Below are 21,421 nucleotides of genomic sequence, written 5' to 3'. Positions count from 1 at the left end.
CTTGCTACTAGAGAGACTGCTTCAAGGTTAGAGGAGCTTGTGACCTTACTAAAGCTGAAGAGGAGAGAAAGAATGTGCGCGATGCACTAGCACCGAAAGATTTAGTGCACATGGTAAACTCTAGACCCTATTTCAAACCAAACAAGGGCCAAGATAAATTCAATAATAAAAGGAAGAATGAAGAAAAGAGAAGGGGAGAGATAGAATAAGAAAATAATAAGGATAAAAAAGAGAAGAGGCTATGTTTTTTTTGCAAGAAGGTCGGTCACATTGTAAAGAACTGTTGGTTTAATAAAAACAATACCAGTAATAGGGTCTATGCATGTGTAGGCTTTAAGAGAATGCTAGCTGACTCTGAGGGTGAATCTTGGTGTTTTCACTCTGGAGTTACAATTCATGTGTCAAACATCAAAGATGGTTGCCACAACTTTAAACTTATGGGGCCAGGCGAGCAACACCTCTTCAAGGAAGGAAACCAAAAGACTAAAGTTTTGGGCTAAGGCCTGACTCACTAATCATGTCTCAGGAGCAGTAAGGCATCACACCAAACGATAGGTCCGCCATGCATGAATGGAGAAAGAGGAGCAAAGAAAGAGAGATATGAGATACCAGAGGAGGAAAAGGGAGAAAGAGATAAAGATGCAAGCAGGAAAGAGAGGGAGAGATGAGAGAGAAAGAAGAGATAGAGATGGGAAAAGAAGGTGAGAGAGAAAAGAGGAGAAAGAGAGAAAAAAGGAGAGGGAAAGAGGAGGGAAGAGACAAAGAGGAGAGGAGAGGGAAAAATGAGAGGAGAGAGAAAAAGAGATAGAGACGAGAAAAGAGAAAAGAGAAAAGAGGAGAGAGAAAGAGTGGAGGATAGAGAAAGTTAACTTATCGAGGGGTACCGACCCTTTTTTTCTCTCTCCTCTCTCTCGCACCCAGATGCACTCACGAGCTTAAGCCAGAATTGAGAATTTTATTGAAATGATGAAGAATGAACTCTTACCCTTTTTTACAATTTACCTTTACATGTTTATATAGAATTGGGCCCAAACATGGGTGGATGCCAAAAAACTACCTAAAATTGAAGATAATTATAATTTAATTGAATTAAAAGAAATTCTTAAAATGGGTACAAAAGGGTTGTTTTTCCTCTGCCTAATAATGTGTAGAATTCCAGAACAGTCCCTGTTGCTGCTCAAGAACTTGCATGATCTTCCACGACTGATCCGGCGTTGCTCTGATGCCCGTTTGATCGACAAATGATTGTTTTCTTGAGTTTTTGACCGAAATCTTGAAATCCATCAGCCGAAATTTACAGTAGTTTCGACATCGCCATGTGTGAAATCCAACCATTTATCATACGTGAGGTTCGGACCAGAGCTAGCCTTGGATCTTACGCACATAATGAAATTGGCTTCGCATTGATCGGGTATGTGAGCATCGTGATTTGGCCGACGGAGCGAGGCGTGCTGTTGTTAAATTTTTTGTAACTTTCTTTACGGATCAACAACTTCTCTCTAGTTTTTCTCCTTGCACAGGCATCGTCACGAGGCGTACCACCTATCAAAATGCTCGTCTCGATGAGACGAACATGCTCACAAAATTTGAGCACGATCCAGCTTGGAGTAAGTGACATATAGGCCCTGAAAGTCACTGCCCATGACTTTGAAAACAGCCACCTTTAATGGTGTTTGGGTGCAGGGTGGCCACATGGGAATAGTGTGTGGCCTACCCTTTTTTCGTATTTTACCCATAACTTTGTCCTGGAGTACCCGATTAAGCTAAAACTTGACCTTTCAACCATGCCGAATCCAATGGTTGTGGTCCCATAGTTGTTTGACGTGCCGAAAATATAGTTCTAGCTACAAAGTCCAATTTAGGGTGCTAGAGGCCGATTCTGTCGAAATTGTTTCTTTGTGCTCACTGCCTTAAACATGTTTGATTAGGATGAAACATAGTAGCTGCCCTTTTGAAGTGCTTAGGAAGATCTTGACCAGTTCTGGGGCCATTCTGAGACTATCAAAATTTCCTCTTTATGTTGAGGATTTATTTACCTGCTTCCTCTTTTTTCCACATCATGGACCAAGGTGCTGAAAAATGTGTTCAAAACAAAGTTAAATGATTTTTAGAAACACTTAACTATTTTATTTTCTTCTTTACATATTTGAATACATAAAATTTCAGTTTTAGCCAATTTAAAAATCAATCTTTGATAAAATAAAATATCCAGTGACTTCTAAAAATTTATTTTAACATCCTAAAAATCAGTTAAAATATAATTAATAATTTTAACTTTTAATTCGATGGGAATCGGATCCAACTTCGTTAAGAAAAATGTGAAAATACTAAAGCACTCCATCTCTACTAATGACTATGTCTCACACTCATTTTCTCAAACTGACCCAGTAGTTCCCATGACCTACAGTTGACTGCAGGTGTTCATAATTGGACTATCAAATCTAGCTAATAGGTGATGAGAATACAATCTTAGTTAATGGACTAAAGGTTCCCCCTAAAAACAAACTTAGGTCAAACAGACCTGTGCAAATTCATCGCAATTTGTGCATGAGGATTATTTCTCATATGTATACATATAACACCCTCAATGATGTCTACTTCCTAATATAACTATCATATATACATGTTGTGTGTGGTCAATATGAGGATTTGGCCATTGTCCCCTATGGCCTACCAATCACATACACAAAAATCACTAAGTCCCTTGGTCAACTACCATGGGCCACTCTCCAACGTCATCATGGGGTAACCCTACAAATCTTTATCAAATATTCTCTATGTTCAAGTGTCAAAAGGTTTTAGAACTTAACTCGATCAAGCTCTTAGAGCCTAGTTTGAGAATTGGTGTCACGACCCCGTCCTCTGACCCCTACCGTACCAGTCAGAGGGCGAAAGAGTGTGGGATCGTGACCAGTTGCGAACGTCACTCAGGTGGGAGTGGCTCAATGCATTTTGAAATGCGGAATCAAAGAAAACCACGAAAGAAAATAGAAACTCATTCATCAAGCCACATAATATCGCACAAATTAAAATAATTAAGTACACATAAAATCTCCAAAGGTTCTTTAATTTTATGTCCAAGACACTACCGTCTTGACATAAATAAGACAATATTACATCAAAACAACAATGTGGCATAGCCACCCGACACCTACTATCAAACGTTCCTTGATCAGTCTCGAGCTTCAGCAGCCTGCCACCACTGTCTAGTTGCCCCCTTAAGGATGGTTGGTTATCACTCTACACAGATGGGAAAATAAGAAGAATGAGCAAAAATCCCAGTAAGTAGATCAGTGCCCTTGCATTCCCACCTACATGCATATACATAATAACATGGTCTATAGTTCAACAGAAATCATATTGGCATCACATAGTAGGATCGTGCATCATAATATATATATTTGTCGTACATAAAGAGAGTAACATTCAGATATCAGAATATCCATTGTTCTTGAAATGATAGATACATCTATGCTTATTACAGTTAAAGTCAGATGTTCACATGAAATGGCTAAGTCAGATAGGAAAAACATATCCATTTACTTCTGAAGTGGAAGCCACATCGAATAGGCTAAGTCAATCCTTTAGCTTGGAACTTCTACCCTCATTTAGAAGGGAGGACAATGAAAAATGGAGGTCCCAATTTGTAATGTCCTCACTCACTCACACAATCCCCAACGTGCTTTGAGGTTTTCGATAGGCTGAGGCCTTGCAAGACACGACCATCTCCTTACGCCTTCCGACGAGAGGGCGTTACACTACCATTAGAGGGCCCAATGCGTAGTGCCCATAACAATTTGGGGGTGCGACCCACTCTATTATTCACAGTCACCCCTCGACTCCACTCCTATCATAAGAGTGAGGTATAGTATACCCAACTACCAATGGGGGACCCATTACGTAGTGATCATATCACAGATATTAGCTTTCAGTATAGCAGAATCATAAATCCAAATACCAATGGAGGACCCATTGTGTAGCGGTCAGAGCACACATAACAGACTCACATATAACAAAATCACAATAACCAATACCAAAGGAGGACCCATTACGTATCGATCATGGCACATATAACCGAATCACATATAACAGAATCACAGTATCTACTACCAATGTAGGACCCATTGTGTAGCGGTCATGGCACGTAGAACAGAATCATAGTATCCATTACCAATGGAGGACCCATTGCGTAGCGGTCATGGCACATATAACAGAATCACATATAACAAAATCATAGTATCCACTACCAATGGAGGACCCATTGCATAGCGTTCATGGCACATATAACAGAATCATAGTATCCACTACCAATGGAGGACCCATTACGTAGCGGTCATGGCACATATAACAGAATCACAGTATCCACTACCAATGGAGGACGCATTGCGTAGCAGTCATGACACATATAACAGAATCACTTATAATAGAATCATAATATCTACTACCAATGGAGGACCCATTACGTAGCGGTCATGGCACATATAACAAAATCACAGTATCCACTACCAATGGTTGACCCATTAAGTAGCGGTCATGGCACATATAGCAGAATCACAATATCCACTACCAATGGAGGACCCATTGCATAGCGGTCATAGAACATATAACAGAATCACAGTACCCACTATCAATGGCAGACCCATTGAGTAGCGGTCATGACACATATAACAAAATCACAATATCCACTACCAATGGAGGACCCATTGCATAGCGGTCATGGCACATATAACAAAATCACATATAACATAATCACAATATTCACTACCAATGGAGGACCCATTGCGTAGCCGTCATGACGCATATAACAGATTCACATATAACAGAATCACAGTATCCACTACTAATAGAGGACTCATTTCATAGCGGTCATGGTACATATAACAGAGTCACATATAACAGAATCACAGTATCCTATTTTTCTGCAATTTCAGATAGTGATGTCCTATCACAAACAAGGTCATAATGCTCAATCCATTTGGAATTCAAAAATGGTTCCAAAACAAAATTTTCACTAGACATGTGTATCTTTCAAATAGGGGTGGTTTGAAAGAGTTTGGGCTCTGTTTGGCCATTCAAAATCTCATTAGAGTGGAGGCATCCTGTCTGAAACCAGTTGTGCAGTTGGGACAGTGACATGTGCCACTTAGCACATTTATTGCTTTCAATCTATAAGGAATTTTGAAGTGTTTCAAAAACTAAAATTCAAGAAAAAATATGTATCTTTCAAACAAGGACAGTTTGAGAATATTTGGATTCCATTTAGACATTCAAAAGTTCGTGACAACCAAAGTAATGGTTTTTTATTTTTATAATATTTGTCCATAGTGACATATCTTCACAACAATTGTATAAATCTCAATCGAGAAGAAATTTCAAAATTTGTTCAATATGTGATTTCAAGAATACTCTTAGATCTTTCAAAATGGTAGTGATTTAAAAGAAAACGGATTCCATTTGGTCAGTCAAAATTAGTGACAACAGAGACATCAGTTATGAAATTTTACTAAATCTGTCAACAGTGACCTACTTGCACATTTTGAAGCATAACTCTTCATGCATAAAGAATTTGAGCAAGATTCAAACATGAAATTGAGGAGCTTGAGGAGTGAGTTGTGGGAGGAAATCTGGAAACACCATTGCACACACAAGGTAAGTGGGTCAACTATCTTGTAGGTCCTTAAGCATGGATTTAGCACGAATAAAGTTTAAGAATAAGCATGAGTAGATGCATGAATGATGGATGTATATGTACACTGTTGTACCATGATTTCTAGCACTTTAGCTTGCCTTTGCATGTCCAAAATTAGTATCAAATCTTTCTTGATTTCCATGAAAACCTGTGATTAAGTGCTTATATTTATCTAATGATCAATAAAAAGGTTTTATGTTAAGATGTAGCATAATTTGGGATTAATTGGTTGTCATTTTTTATAATGCTACAACTGCACTGTAATTTCTAAGAAGGTTCTATGTTTTTGTAATCTAATTTTGACCTACCAAATGTAGTCTAAATGACCTTAAATCACTACCATTGGAAAGATATCTACGTTAATCCCCGTAACTGCTCTTTCAACTCCTTCAACTCTGTTGGAGCCATTCTATATGGGGCTTTAGAAATGGGAACAATGCCAAGGACTACATCTATCTCAAAGTCAACCTCCCTTATTGGCGGTAGGGATGGCAACTCTTCCGGGAAGACCTTGGGGTATTCTCTCACTACTGGTATCCCTTCTAGCTGCATCTGAACGTCCCAATTTTCAACCACATAGGCCAGATGGCCTTCACATCTCTTAGTGAGGAGACGAGAGGGCCGAAGAGCAGAGGTGAAGTGCAGAGGGGGAGTATCCCCGGTACCCTCAAAGTGTAGCTCAGCTTGGTCAGGGTGTTTAAAGGTTACCATCTTCTCATGGAAATGGACGGTGGCATGGTGTGTTTACAACCAATCCATGCCCAGAATAACATCAAAATCCTAAATCTCTACGAGGATCAAATCTACGGGCAGGTAACACATATCAGGTGTAATTCCACATTGTTTATACACTCTATCAGTTTCCATAGAATCCCCTACAGGCGTGCACTATACCAATGTATAATCAAGACATGTAGGTTCAACATTTATATAGTACGCAAACCGAGGTGCAACAAAAGAGTGAGAGGAACCAGGATCAATCAGAGCTCTAGCTTTAATTCCACAAATAGAGAGCGTACCTCTATCACCAAGGTAGACGCCTTAGCTTCTTGTTCAGTGAGGGCAAACACTAGCCCTTGTGTCTTCGGTCGATCCTCTACCTTTACCGTAGGGCAATCCTTAACCAAGTGACCGGGTCTGCCACACCGGAGGCATACGTTCCGCTTCTGGTAACACTTGGCAGCAGTATGGTTATCCTTTCAACATTGAGGGCAGAACGGGTGTCAATCATTCTCTCTGTTGCCCAAAAAACTTCTCTGGGCCCTCTGGCCATGCTAGTAAGGCCCTCCTCTAACATCCCTTCTTGGGAATTGTCGGTGCTTCTTCCCAAACTTTCTCGATGGTACGGCCTTCATCTTTCCTTCCTTCCTTGATTTGTGGTCTTCACGAACCCTTTCAATCTTTAGGGCCAGGTCTACTAAGGCGGAGTACGACTTCAAATTGGTCGACAGCACTCTCCCTCTAATGTCCGCCTGAAGGCCCCTCTCAAATTTGGTTGTCTTCCGTGCCTCGATGTTGATAATGTGAGGTGTGTGTCTAGACACCTCCGCAAACTTAACGGCGTACTGCTCCACTGTCATGCCCCCTTACAGAAGGTCAAAAACTTCTACTTCCTTCCTCTCCCTGATGGAGACTGGGAAGTACTTCTCGTCGAATGCTGTCAAGAAGTTGTCCCAAGCTAACCTTCTACCCATCTGAGTAGTGCAGCACCTCTATAATCTTTTCTATCTATCTCTTCCACCTCTCAGCCTTCAGCCTTCTAAATCTTTCTATCAGGTCACTGTCGTTTTGCTCTAGGGTAGGTGCAGACAGAGATGGCATCGACTCCTTCATCATTGGCATCATTACCCCCGGAGTCCTATAAAACTCACCAAGTGTTTCGGTGTTCTCATTGCTGGAACTCACATTGTTGGTATGAGCCATCTGCATCTTCAACCCAACACAGGAGCACCCAGTCACTGGTCTATCCTAAAACTATCGTAAGGACTCTTCTAAAATCCCCCTAGGCCAAAGATCCTATCTTGGCTGCTCTGATACCATAACTATCATGACCCCGCCCCCGACCCCAATTCCGTACTCAAAGGAGGATGATCGAGAGCGGGTTTGTGGTCCAGAGGTAGCGCATGTCACTTAGGTCAGGGTTGACTCAATGTCGTTATATCAGTAATCAAAGCAAACCATAGTAAAGACCTAAATCAATGATTCCAAATGCAAATAAACATTTAAAATTTCGAGAAATCCATTCATCATTAAAAATGCAATACATAACACTTCTTCCAAAAAATATTACACTTACGTCTAGGGCAACCAAGCCCAAACGTACATCTTTTCAAAATAAACAAAATTCAGGACTAACTACCCAATTACATACAGTATCAAAATTCCTTCTTAGCAGAGCACAACCCCAACTTCCAATCGTGAACCTCTCACTTCGGACCTTTGACCTGCTTGCTATCAATCTACAAGATGGCAGATATAATGGGATTAGTTATAAAGCCCAATAAATTGATCTAAGTGTCTTGCATCATTAGTGAGTTTATTCATGCATCCTAAACAGTTCTTCCAATTATGAAAAGTCTTAATACAGCGGTCGTAAATGTCAGAAATCAGAACAGAACATCAATATCAAGCATCGTATTCAATGTCATTTATCATTCCACCATTACAATTGTCAACATTTCACAATCATAATTCAATCATTACCTACACACTCCTTAGTTCACCTACTCCCGAAGTAGAGGCCCTACCCCTTAGGGTAAGCCAATCCCATTGCTTAGTACCTCAACAACCTCTCTGGCGGGAGGGCAATGACAAGTGGGTAAATCCACTTCATAATGCTCTTATACTCACACACACGGTCCTCTGAGCGCATTGGGGTTTTCGATAGGCACTTACCTTGCAAGGCATCAGTTACTAGTCTCATTTCATGAATCTTTGGGGGGGATGACCCTCCCATTTTACTTCCCTTAACTCCATCCTATCATTCACCAAGTTAGGGGACATATTCTCAATGTATCAGTATCCACTACCGATGTGTATCCCATTGCGTAATAGTCAGTATCAGTATTATAATAGAACAGTACTCACTACCAATGGGTATCCCATTGCATAGTGGTCATGATTATGGCATCATATTACATTCAAGCATTCAATTCATTCATGCCGAATTAGTACCTTATGACAGATAATTCAATTCTCATTATGCAAAATATGAGTCTCACTCAGAACTATCCATCATTCACATAACAATATGACATCTATCACGTAATACCCATTATATGAGCTATCATGTTGCATTTACGCTTAGAATTATGGCACTTGTCATGTAACATACGTCATGGAACTATCACAGTAGTAGGTCATTCACCAATTTTCACATAACGCATAGCTGCATAGTATCCTTCACAAAACATGATGGCAATTAATATTCATCACATGAAATTTATCATTTTCGTCATTGCACAAGCGGCATTACACGCACCATGTTGCACAAGCGGCAATACACGTGCGACATTGCACAAGCAGTAATACATGCACGGTGTTACACAAGAAGCAATACACGCATGGCATTGCACAAGCAGCAATACATGTATGGCGTTGCACAAGCGAAAATAAGCGTGTGGCGTTGCAAAGCGGCAATACATGCACGGTGTTGCACGAGTGGCAATACACGCACGGTGTTACAATGCAAAGTGAGTGACAAATGGCTGAAACTTCCATCTATTGTAACAGTGGTAGTGGTTTACTCCCACACTTGGGCATAACTCTAAATCTATGCAAGGTTTTACCATGGTATAATAGACAAACATATTTCTCATTCGAGATCTGTTTGAGCCCATTTGACATCGTTTGGTCGCCGAAAGATTCGGTGCAAAAACCCTCACAATTCTTGGAAACGTACTTTTAAAGTTTAGCATGCTTCAATTAGAATGCAAAATTTCATAAACCAAGATAAGATTTGATGCGAATCCTTATTCACGTTAAACAAATTTTCCAAGTGGACTACTACATAAACTCAACAAGTTCATTGGCAAAACTACAACAATCATTCAATCTCATTTTTATTTAACTACATTCATACTCTTTATTCCATTGTTTTCTTCATCTTTAATCCTTGAAATCTGTTACTAACAAGTTAATTGATGCATGAACCCTAAACCCACTTACCGATGCTCACGGTGCCTTCAACCTCCCACTTGCAGGGTACCTCGAGCTCCAAGAATGTTTTCCTCCAAGGACAGTTGGTCTGGTTCTAAAGAGAGAGAGAGAGAGAGAGTAAGTGAGGGAAAGAAAAGGAATTGCAGTGGAGAGGAAGAGAAAATGGTTAAAGTATTCAAGGTAGGTAAAGGTCACTATAGATGACATGTGCGGTACTAACATGTGCGGCGCTAACATGTGCGACATTGTCAATGATCACATCTTCTTTTTACTCACTACGTTGCCTTCTCTTCTCGCCTGGCAATAGTCCCTTACACGTGCGGCGTTACTCTCATTCACGGGCGGCGGTACCCCACTTCACAAGCAGTGATACCCCACTTCACGTGCAACGTTACTCTTTTTTTTAGCGCATCATTCTTTTATTTCTTCCCAAACGGTGCTAGGCCCTTACCACACACATGTCGCTAAGCATCTCTTCTTCCATGTGTTCTGCCATACAGGTCTCACTCTCACCGCCGTGCGCACTTTTTCTTCTTCTTCTCTCTTCACCGTTGTGCACACTCTCAACGCCATGCGCACTTTCTCTTCTTCTTCTCTCTTCACCATCGTGCGCACTCTCTCACCGTCGTGCTCACTTTCTCCTGTTCTTCTCTCTTCACCATCATGCGCACTTTCTCTTCTTCTTCTTTCTTCACCATTGTGCACACTCTCTCACCACCGTGCGAACTATCTCTTCTGCTTCTCTCTTCACCATCGTGCGCACTCTCTCACCATTGTGAGCACTTTCTCTTTTCGGGAAATTCTGGGTCGTTACATCATCCCCCATTAAATAGGATTAGTTAGTCAAATAATTGGGGTTACTTATCTCGGATTTCATCTTCTCATTCCCATATCGATTCTTCCTTTGAGTGATACTGCCATAACACACAAACCCGAGGAATTCCTTGGAGTGATACCATAACTGTCACGGCCCCGCACCCTGACCCCTACCTTACCAGTCGGAGGGCAACAGAGTGCGGGATCGCGACCAGAGGAATTTCTTTATTATGTAACACCTGCACTCTCTTATCCAATATTTCAATAGGTCATTCAATATAAGTCAAGTCTTTTCTTATTGGAATTGTTTCAAAACTCAGAACATGGGACGGGTACGGCTGATATTTCCTTAATAGTGACACATGAAATACGTCATGAATATTCGTCAACTCAAGTGGTAGGGCAAGTGAATAAGCCATATTCCCAACTCCTTCCAGAATTTCGAAAGGTCCAATAAATAGTGGGCTCAAGTTTCCTTTCTTTCTGAATCTCATAATACCTTTAGTTGGCGATACCTTTAAGAAAATTCGATCACCCACGTCAAACTCGAGGTCCGTCCTTCAATTATCAGCATAACTCTTCTGTCGACTCTAAGGAGTCTTGAGTCTCTCTCGAATCAAGGAAATTTTGTTTGAGGTTGCTTGAATAATTTCTGGCCCTAACAGCCTCCTTTCACTAACCTCATCTCAACATATAGGTGATCTACGCTTCCTCCCATATAAGGCATCAGGCTTGGAAGGTGTTGTTTTAAGCAAATTCTGTCATAAGCAAATGGTCATCCTAGCTTCCTTTGATATCAGTAACACAAGCCCTTAACATGTCCTCCAGGGTTTCAATAGTCCTTTCTGACTGCCCATCAGTCTGGGGGTGGAAAGCAGTGCTAAAAATGAGTCGTGCCCCTAAAGCTGATTGCAGACTATTCCAAAATCTTGAAGTAAACCTAGTGTCCCTGTCGGACATGATGCTGACAAGTATTCTGTGCAACCTTACAATTTCTTGAATGTATAACTGGGCCAATTTATTCGAAGTATAAGTTGTGCAAATCGGTAAGAAGTGAGCAGCTTAGCTAGTCGGTCCACAATGACCCAAATGCTATCATGCCCAACACCTGTTCTAGGCAATCCAGAGACAAAATCCATAGTGATGTGTTCTCATTTCCACTCTGGCACGGGCAAGGGTTGTAACAATCAGATGGGTTTCTGATGTTCAGTTTTTACTTGTTGACACGTCAAGCACATAGAGACAAACTGTGCCACTTCCTTTTTCATATCATTTCACCAGAAAGTCTTCTTCAGGTCCTAATACATCTTAGTACTCTCTGGGTGTACAGTATAACGGGAGTTGTGTGCTTCCTCCAAAATAGCTCGCTTCACACTCTCATCATTCGGAACACATACCCAATCTTTAAATCTTAACAGATCATCACTGCTCACAAATAAATCATCATTTCTTTCCAGATTTATTTCTTCTAGGATTTTCATGAGTTGGGGGATCTTCCTTTTGTGCCATTCAAATCTGTTGAAAGATTTGGGGGTACATCCTCATACAAGCAGTCATTCTTACCCCATCACTAAGGGATAGGGTTGGGTGCCACTCCACTGCATCTTCTAATAGTTTCATCTCTCGAACCATCAGATGTGCCATTGATACCATGGGCTTTCGGCTCACAGCATCTGCTACTACATTAGTTTTGCTCGATTTGTAATTTGATGGTACATTCATAATCATTCAGTAGGTCCATCCATCTTCTTTGCCTCATGTTTAACTCCTGTTGAGAAAATAGATACTTGAGGCTCTTGTGATCTGTATATATCTTGAACTGGGCCCCATAAGGGTAATGTCTCAATATTTTCAAGGCAAACACTACAGCCGAGAGTTCCAAGTCATGAGTTGGGTAATTTTTCTCCTACGGCTTTAACTGTTTGGAGGCATACGCTATGACTTTTTCTCACTGCATCAGCACAAATCCAAGCCCTTTATGAGAGGCATCAATATAGACCACAAAATCCTTGTTCCCTTTAGGTAAGGCCAGTAGTGGGGCTATAGTCAGTCTCTTTTTCAGTTCTTGAAAACTTATTTCACAATCATCTATCCACACAAACTTCACTTCTTTCTAAGTTAGGCGAGTCAGGGGGAGCGCTATCTTTGATAATCCTTGTACGAAGCACCTATAATATACTGTCAGTCTTAGAAAACTGCGGACCTCAGTCACATTTGTCGATCTTCCCCACTGAAGTATAACTTCATTTTTACAAGGGTCGACTGCGACCCCGTCCTTAGATAAAACATGCCCAAGGAAGGCCATGCTCGAAAGCCAAAATTCACTCTTTTGCAATTTAACGTATAACTTCTCTGTCTTTAGAGTCCGAAGGACCATTCTTAAGTGTTGCCCATGCTCTTCCAGATTCCTTGAATATACCAAAATATAATCAATAAAGACCACCACAAAATCATCCAGAAATGGTCTAAAAGCTTTATTCATCAAATCGATAAAGACAGCTGGAGCATTGGTCAACCTGAACAAAAATACCAAGAATTCATAGTGTCCATATCGTGTCTTGAATGCAGTCTTAGGGACATCTTCTTCCTTGACCTGTAGTTGATGATAGCCTGACCGAAGGTCAATCTTAGAAAACACTTGGGCCCTTGAAGTTAGTCAAAAAGGTCATCAATTCTAGGCGAGAGATACTTATTCTTTACAGTGACCTAGTTCAACTGTCTATAGTCTATACAATGACTTAAAGACCCATCTTTCTTTTTCACAAATAAGACTGGTGCACCCCAAGGTGACACACTGGGTCAAATGAACCCCTTTTCCATCAACTCTTGCAATTTTTCTTTTAGCTCCTTTAATTCAGCTGAGGCCATCCTTTAAGGGGCTTTAGAGATGGGAGCAGTGTCTAGAACCACATCTATCTCAAATTCTACCTCCCTGACTAAAGGCAAAGAGGTCAACTCCTCAAGAAAAACTTTGAAATATTCCCTCACCACTAGTATCTCTTCTAACTTGGATTGGACATCCTGATTCTCTACTACATAGGCCAAAAACCCAACACATCTTTTGACCAACAGCTGAGAAGCCTGAAGGGCCAAAATAAGGTGCAGAGGGGAACCATCCTTAATGCCTACAAAGTTCAACTCAGGCTGATTTGGGTTTTTAAAGGTTACAATTTTATCATAGCAATTTACTGTAGCATAATATGTGGACTATCAGTCCATGCCCAAAATAACATCAAAATCTTGAATGTCTAACAATATCAAGTCTATAAGTAAGACACATCCTTCAAGCAAGACTCCACAGTGTTTATAAACAATATCAGTGTCTAAATATTCCCCCATAGGTGTGCATACTAGCAAAGTCCAGTCAAGAAGTGCAGGTCTAGCATTCATGTGGCATGCAAAGTGAGGTGCACCAAAAGAGTGTGAATATCCATGGTCAATCAGAATTTTAGCTTCCATATCATAAACAAATAGCATACCTCGGATTATAGAGGCAGACACTTTGGCTTCTCATTCTGAGAGAGCAAATACTCAACCTTGAGCCTTCGGTCGGTTTTCTGACCCCTTTACCGAACAGTCTTTGATAAGGTGGCCAGGCTTGCCACAATTGAAACATGCTCCTGACCTTCTGTTCATTCATAGAATGCAATACCTCAAATATATTTTCTACTTGTCTTCTCCATCATTCTGCTTTCTCTACTCCCCTAAGCCCCAAGAAAGTCGGAGGAGCCAGCCTTCTAAGCTTCTCTATCAAACTATTATCATTTAGGTCAGCGGTGGGGGTAAACGGGGCCGGCATTGCTTCTTTCATCATTTGTGTCATGGCCCCTAAGGTTCTGACAAATTCATCGTGAGCCTCGGTGTTTTCATTACTGGAGCTTGCATTATTGGCTCGCGTCCTTGGCATCTTCAACCTAAGATATAAACACTCACTTACTAATCTACCCAAAACTATTCCAAAGATACTTCTAAAACTTCTTAGGCCAAGAATCCTTTCCTAACTACTCTGATACCATAACTGGCACGACCCTGCCCCCTGACCCCTACCGTACTAGCCGGTAGGCGAAAGAGTGCGGGATCGCAATCAGAGGTTGCGAACGTCACTCAGGTGGGAGTGGCTCACGTGTTTAGAAATGTGGAATTAAAGAAAACCACGAAAGAAAATAAAAACTCATTTATCAAGCCACATAATACCGCACAAATTAAAACCATTAAGTACATATAAAATCTCCAAAGGTTCTTTACAATTCTGTCCAAGGCACTACCAGCCTGACATAAACAAGACTGTATTACATCAAAACAACATTGTGGCACAGCCACCCAATACCTACTATCAAAAAGTTCCTTGATCAGTCCCGAGCTTCAGCCACTTACCACCACTGTCCAGTTGGCCCCTCAAGGATGGTCGGTTATCACTCTACACAGATGGGAAAATAAGAAGAATGAGCTAAAATCCCAGTAAGTAGATCAGTGCCCTTGCATTCCCACCTACATGCATATACATAATAACATTGTCTATGGTTCAACAAGGCATCATAGAGTAGGATCGTGCATCAGAATATATATATTTGTTGTATATAAAGATAGTAACATTTAGATATCAGAGTATCCATTGTTCTTAAGATGGCAGATACATCTATGCTTATTACAGTTAAAGTCGGATGTTCAAATGGAATGATTAAGTCAAACAGGTAGAACATATCTATTTACTCCCGAAGTTGAAACCGCATCGATTAGGCTAAGTCAATCCCATAACTTAGAACTTCTACCCTCATTCATGAGGGAGGGCAATGACAAATGGAGGTCACATTTCTTAATGTTCTCACTCACACACAGAATCCCCAGTGTGCTTTGGGGTTTCCGATAGGCTGAGGCCTTGTAAGACATGGCCCTCTCCTTACACCTTCAAGAGAGGGTGTTACACTATCATTAAAGGGCCCAATGAGTAGTGCCCGTAACTATTTGGGGGGCGTGACCCACCTTGTTATTCACAGTCACTCCTCGACTCCACTCATATGATAAAAGTTGAGGTAAAGTATACCTAACTACCAATGGGGGACCCATTGCATAGTGATCATATCACAGATATAAGTTTTCATTATAGCAGAATCACAAATCCAACTACCAATGGAGGACCCATTACATAGCGATCATGGCATATAACAGAATCACAGTATCCACTACCAATGGAGGACCCATTATGCAGCAGTCATGACACATATAACAGAATCACAGTATCCCTTGCCAATGGAGGACCCATTGCACAGTGGTCGTGGCACATATAACATAATCACATATAACAAAATCACAGTATCCACTACCAATGGAGGACCCATTGCGTAGCAGTCATGGCACATATAACATAATCACATATAACAGAATCACAGTATCCACTACCAATGGAGGACCCATTGTGTAGCGGTCATAGCATATATAACAGAATGACAGTATCCACTACCAAAGGAGGACCCATTGTGTAGAGGTCATGGCACATATAACAGAATCACATTATCCACTACCAATGGAGGACCCATTGTGTAGTGGTCATGGTACATACAACAGAATCACATATAACAGAATCACAGTATCCACTACCAATGGAGGATCTCTTACGTAACGGTCATGGCACATATAACAGAATCACAGTATCCACTACCAATGGAAGACCCATTGCGTAGCAGACATCACACATATTACAGAATCACATATAACAGAATCACAGTATCCACTGCCAATGGCAGACCCATTGCATAGCGGTCATGGCACATATAACATAATCACAGTATTCATTACCAATGAAGGACCCATTATGTAGCGGTCATGGCATATATAACAAAATCACATATAACATAATCACAGTATCCACTACCAATGGAGGACCCATTACGAACTGTAATGGCACATATAACAGAGTCACATATAATAGAATCACACCATCCTATTTTTTTGCAATTTCAGATAGTGACATCCTATCACAAACAGGGCCATAATGATCAATCCATTTGGAATTCGGAAATAATTACAAAACCAAATTTTCACTAGACATGTGTATCTTTCAAATGGATTGGTTTGAAAGCATTTGGGCCCCATTTGGCCCTTCAAAATCTCATTAGAAAGGAGCCATCCCATTTGAAACCTGTTGTGCAGTTAGGAGAATGACATGTCGTACTTAGCACAGTTCTAACTTTCAATCCATAAGGCATTTTGAAGTGTTTCATAAACCAAATTTTGCGTAAAAACATGTATCTTGCAAACAAGGACAGTTTGAGAACATTTCAATTCCATTTGGGTATTCAAAATTTCCTGACAACCAAAGTAATGGTTCTTGATTTTTATGATATCTGTCCACAGTGACATATCTTCGTAAATAATTCTATTTGTATAACTCTTAATCTAGGAGGAATTTTGAAATGTGTTCAGCATGTGATTTCAAGAATACTCATAGATCTTTCAAATGGCTGTAATTTAAAAGAAAACATACTCTATTTGGTTAGTCAAACTTCGTGACAACAAAGACATTAGTTCTGAAATTTTACTAAATCTGTCAACAGTGACCTACTTGCACATTTTGAAGCATAACTCTTCATGCATAAAGAATATGAGCAAGATTGAAACATAAATATTTTAGTAGACCTAGATATCTTTCCTATAGCAGTTATGTAAGGTCATTTGAACCTGATTTGATAGGTTAAAAGTAGATTAAAAAAGTATCGAACCTTTTTGAAAATTACAGAGCAGTTGTAGCATTATAAAAAATAACAACCAATTAATCCCAAATCATTCTACATCTTAACATAAAACCTTTTTATTTACCATTAGATATATATAAGAACTTAATCACAGGTTTTCCATGGAAATCATGGAAGATTTGATACTCATTTTGGGCATAAGGCAAGCTAAAGTGCTGGATATCATAGTATCACAGTGTACACATACATCCATTATTCATGCATCTACTCATGCTCATTCTTATACTTAATACATGTTAAATCCATGCTTAAGGACCTACAAGATAGTTCACCCACTTACCTTGTTTGTGCAATGGTGTTCCCAAATTTTCTTCCACGACTCAGTCCTCAAGCTCCTCAATTTGGGCTCCAACAAAGGTTAGAAAAGGGGGCTGCAAATGCTAAGTGCATTGGCTTGTAAGAGTGAGAACATGGCGTGAGGGAAAGAGAGAGAGACTTATGTACTCCAAAAGTGTGAGGTGGCAGCTTGGGGTTGTTATGTGGCAGTTCAGTGACATGCAGTTTGACAGGTGGCAGCTATGGCAATATGCAGTAGGCAAGTGGCATGATTGAGTCATGCACAGGCTCGGCGGTGTAGCACACTTTCTCTTCTTCTTCTCACTTTCTTTTCTTCTTCTCTCTTCACCGTCATGCGTACTTTCTCTCATCGAAAAAGTCTGGGTCGTTACACTTGACGTCAATATTGCCAGCTTCAGCTCCTCTAAACTACGCTCTCACTAGAGTTCGTTATTACACTATTATAAAATTTTATTACATGTTATCGTAAGGCCTTTAAATAGCGACAAAAACCAACAGAAGATCACATCTGTCATTGTTTGAGGAGACCAAGTGTGGGATGTACAAAGTCCTTAGGGGTAACCTAAGACTAGTATTTCACAATTCTAATGGCTCCATACTCCTTGATTCTTCATGCATTGTGCTTTTATATGGATTGTAAAGAATTGTTGACTTGCAAAAGATGATCCAAGGTTTATTATGATTTATTTAATATTTATATGAATTGTAAATAATTGAAATGACTTATTGCAAAAGATGATTCCAGGTTTACTAGGATTTATTTAATGAATAAAGTTTTAATTTTGAATGCCTGTAAGTGTTCTAGCCCGTATGAATTAGAGAACAATTTTTATTGTTTATACTTAGCTAGATCACAGGTCAAAGTGGCGCAATCGTTTAATAATGCGGTAAACAAAGCAAACCTTGGAAAAACTAAAATAGCAACTCTAAATGCAAAAATAGAAAACCATACTCCAAAAATCTACTATATATTATTTATCAAAATCGTTACAAATCAGTTCAAGGAATCAGGGCCCGATAGTACACACAACCCACAATAAACAATAATTAGGGAAAATGTGTCCATAAAACCCATAATAAAAAAAAATTATCATCGACAGCTTCGAGTCCCAAACGCCAACAGCTTCCACTAGGCCAATCTTCTTTCATCAGTGACTATTGCTCTACAAAGATGGTAAAAATGATAGAATGAGCTATACAGCCCAGTAAGTAAGTCTAGATACTAAGCATCAACAATGGATACATCTAGGTATTATAAACTACATTTCTCACTTATAAACTATCACAGTATGAACATCACATAGATCAAAAATCTCCTTGGTAAATCTATCATGATCATTATTTCAAGTATCATAATTCTCATCCACTCAATACAATAATCATTATTCAAATTCACCATGCAGATAATAAGTATCATAAGAAGTAGCAATCCAGAAAGCCCTCCGTTAACGAACACTAACATGAAACATATAGTCATGCACTTCACAATATCATTCATTTATCCATAACCGAACACATTTCACAATGTATGCTCTTATCTTCACAAAACTGGTATCAATCACATAAGCAGTATGTAACAATCACCGGGTCAGGTCATGTAATATGTTCAAAGCACGCACCTAACCGTTATCAATCACATAAGCAATCTGTAGCAATCATTAGGTCAGGTCATGCAATATGCGCAAAGCATGCACTTAACTAGTATCAATCACATAAGCAGTCTGTAATAATTACTAGGTCAGGCCATGCACTATGCTCAAAGCACGCACCTAACAGGTGTCAATCACAATCACATAAGTAGGCCTTGTAGTACTCTCGAAAGAGACACCCCTCAATCTCACTCCTAACCATGCAATACACACAAAGAAGGACTTCTCATAACGCTAATCACATCAGTCCCATTACCAGTGGGTAGCACATTGCGTAGCGGTTAGTATAACTTTATAACTGGCATATACACCATACTTCCTTGCATGAGGCATTCATCAAAAGGGTTATCTCAAGGCACTTATACTTCGTCAATTAGCATTCATACTCTTTGGTCGCATGCAATTACATGCATCACAAAGCCATCACAGGGTATTAGCAGTTATCATATCGTCACTCATTATATGGTTGTATAACAACGTGCTCATAACTCCATGACAGTTAACATATGACAATCATTACAGGAACACTATGCTATAGCATAGATGTATATCAATTTGCACACATAACACGCTTTCACTTAATTGATCAGCGAAAGATTCGAGAAAAAAGAGTATATTGATCAACTCCATAACTGTGACCTTCTTGTAGAAAAAGGAGTACAATTGTCGAGCAGTGCCGGGTTTTAGTGTGATTTGAAGCCGATTTTAAAACAGATTTATTTAAAGCTCACATGAAGGTGATTTGAATACACTTGGTCGGAGTTGAGAGCAAAACCATGTAACAGGCACAATTTTGAAAGTCATTGTGTTGTGTGGCATGGACATACCCCTCCTCTCAAGGCATAACTCCCAATCTAGGGAGAATAATAAAATAATTAAAACATGGAATTTCAAGCCCACACAATAATATTCAAAATGAAAATAGTTTAAACGCATTCGAAAATCATTTGACGGATCAAAATCTTGACACGAGTCACATGACAGTTGCTAGAAATTTTCGACCACAGCAACATGCCCCTGCATTTCAGGGCGTACCTCACAAACCTCGGGGATTTTTTGAAATTCTCAAACATAAAACATTAAGTTTACTCAGAGATCTTTCAAATGACGAAAGTTTGAAAACATTTGGGTGTCATTAGGTGGGTCAAAGGCTCTATGCAATACATGCAACAGTATCTGGAAAATTCCAGCCATAGTGATAGTGACACATGCACATATCTAGGGGCGTACTTCTTAAACCGTGCATAGATTCAAGATGGTGTAAAAATTAAAATAAAATAGATAGGCATGTCTCTCATTCTAGACAGATTTTGGCTCATTTGGACATCGTTCGACCACCGAAAAGTGCGTCGCAAAAATAGTCATAGTTCTGGAAAATCTCAATACCAAGCTTATTACACATTCAAGATCATTCAATACTTTATTAACTAAGATAAAACCTCATATAAAATCTCATTCATATAAAAATATCCTTACAAGAGAGCTATGCAACAACTTTTCACAACCCCAAGTTCATTTCCATCGCTCAAACAATCATGGCGTAGTGACACGCAGCTATCATTCTCAACCCAAGTCAAACTCATTCACACTTACAATTTTCACCCCAACATTAACCCACTAACAATATTCAAAACCCATTTCCTACTATTATTGATGCGAAGAAGCTAGACCCACTTACATGTGGTCACGGTGCTCCACACTCCATGTGCAGGTCACCTCCTTACTCCCAGTGATAGCCTCCCAACGACAGCAGGATCATCAGCAAAGAGTTCACGCTTGAGCTCAAGAGAGAGAAAGTTGAGAGAAGATGAAGGGAAAGAAGAGCAAACGGTGTTGAGGTGAAGAGGGGCGTGACTTAAAAGCCTGTAGGTAGGTGAGATCTATTGTGACTGACATCGCGGGGTGGTTGGGGAATAGGGCTGTAGCTGGTGTCACTTGCACGTCGCGGCGTTGTCCTTGTCAGTGGTTGTACAAGGCTTGACCGAACGTGCGTGGCGTTACCCTCTTTTCGCCGGTGGTGTTTCCCTCACGGCAATGATGCTCGCCGCATTGCTTATTTTTGT

Source organism: Amborella trichopoda, chromosome 2 (genome assembly GCF_054954075.1).
Source record: "Amborella trichopoda isolate Santa Cruz 75 chromosome 2, AtrichopodaSantaCruz75HAP2 v2.0, whole genome shotgun sequence".
Taxonomy (NCBI): domain Eukaryota; kingdom Viridiplantae; phylum Streptophyta; class Magnoliopsida; order Amborellales; family Amborellaceae; genus Amborella; species Amborella trichopoda.
Note: the sequence above shows the minus strand (reverse complement) of the source record.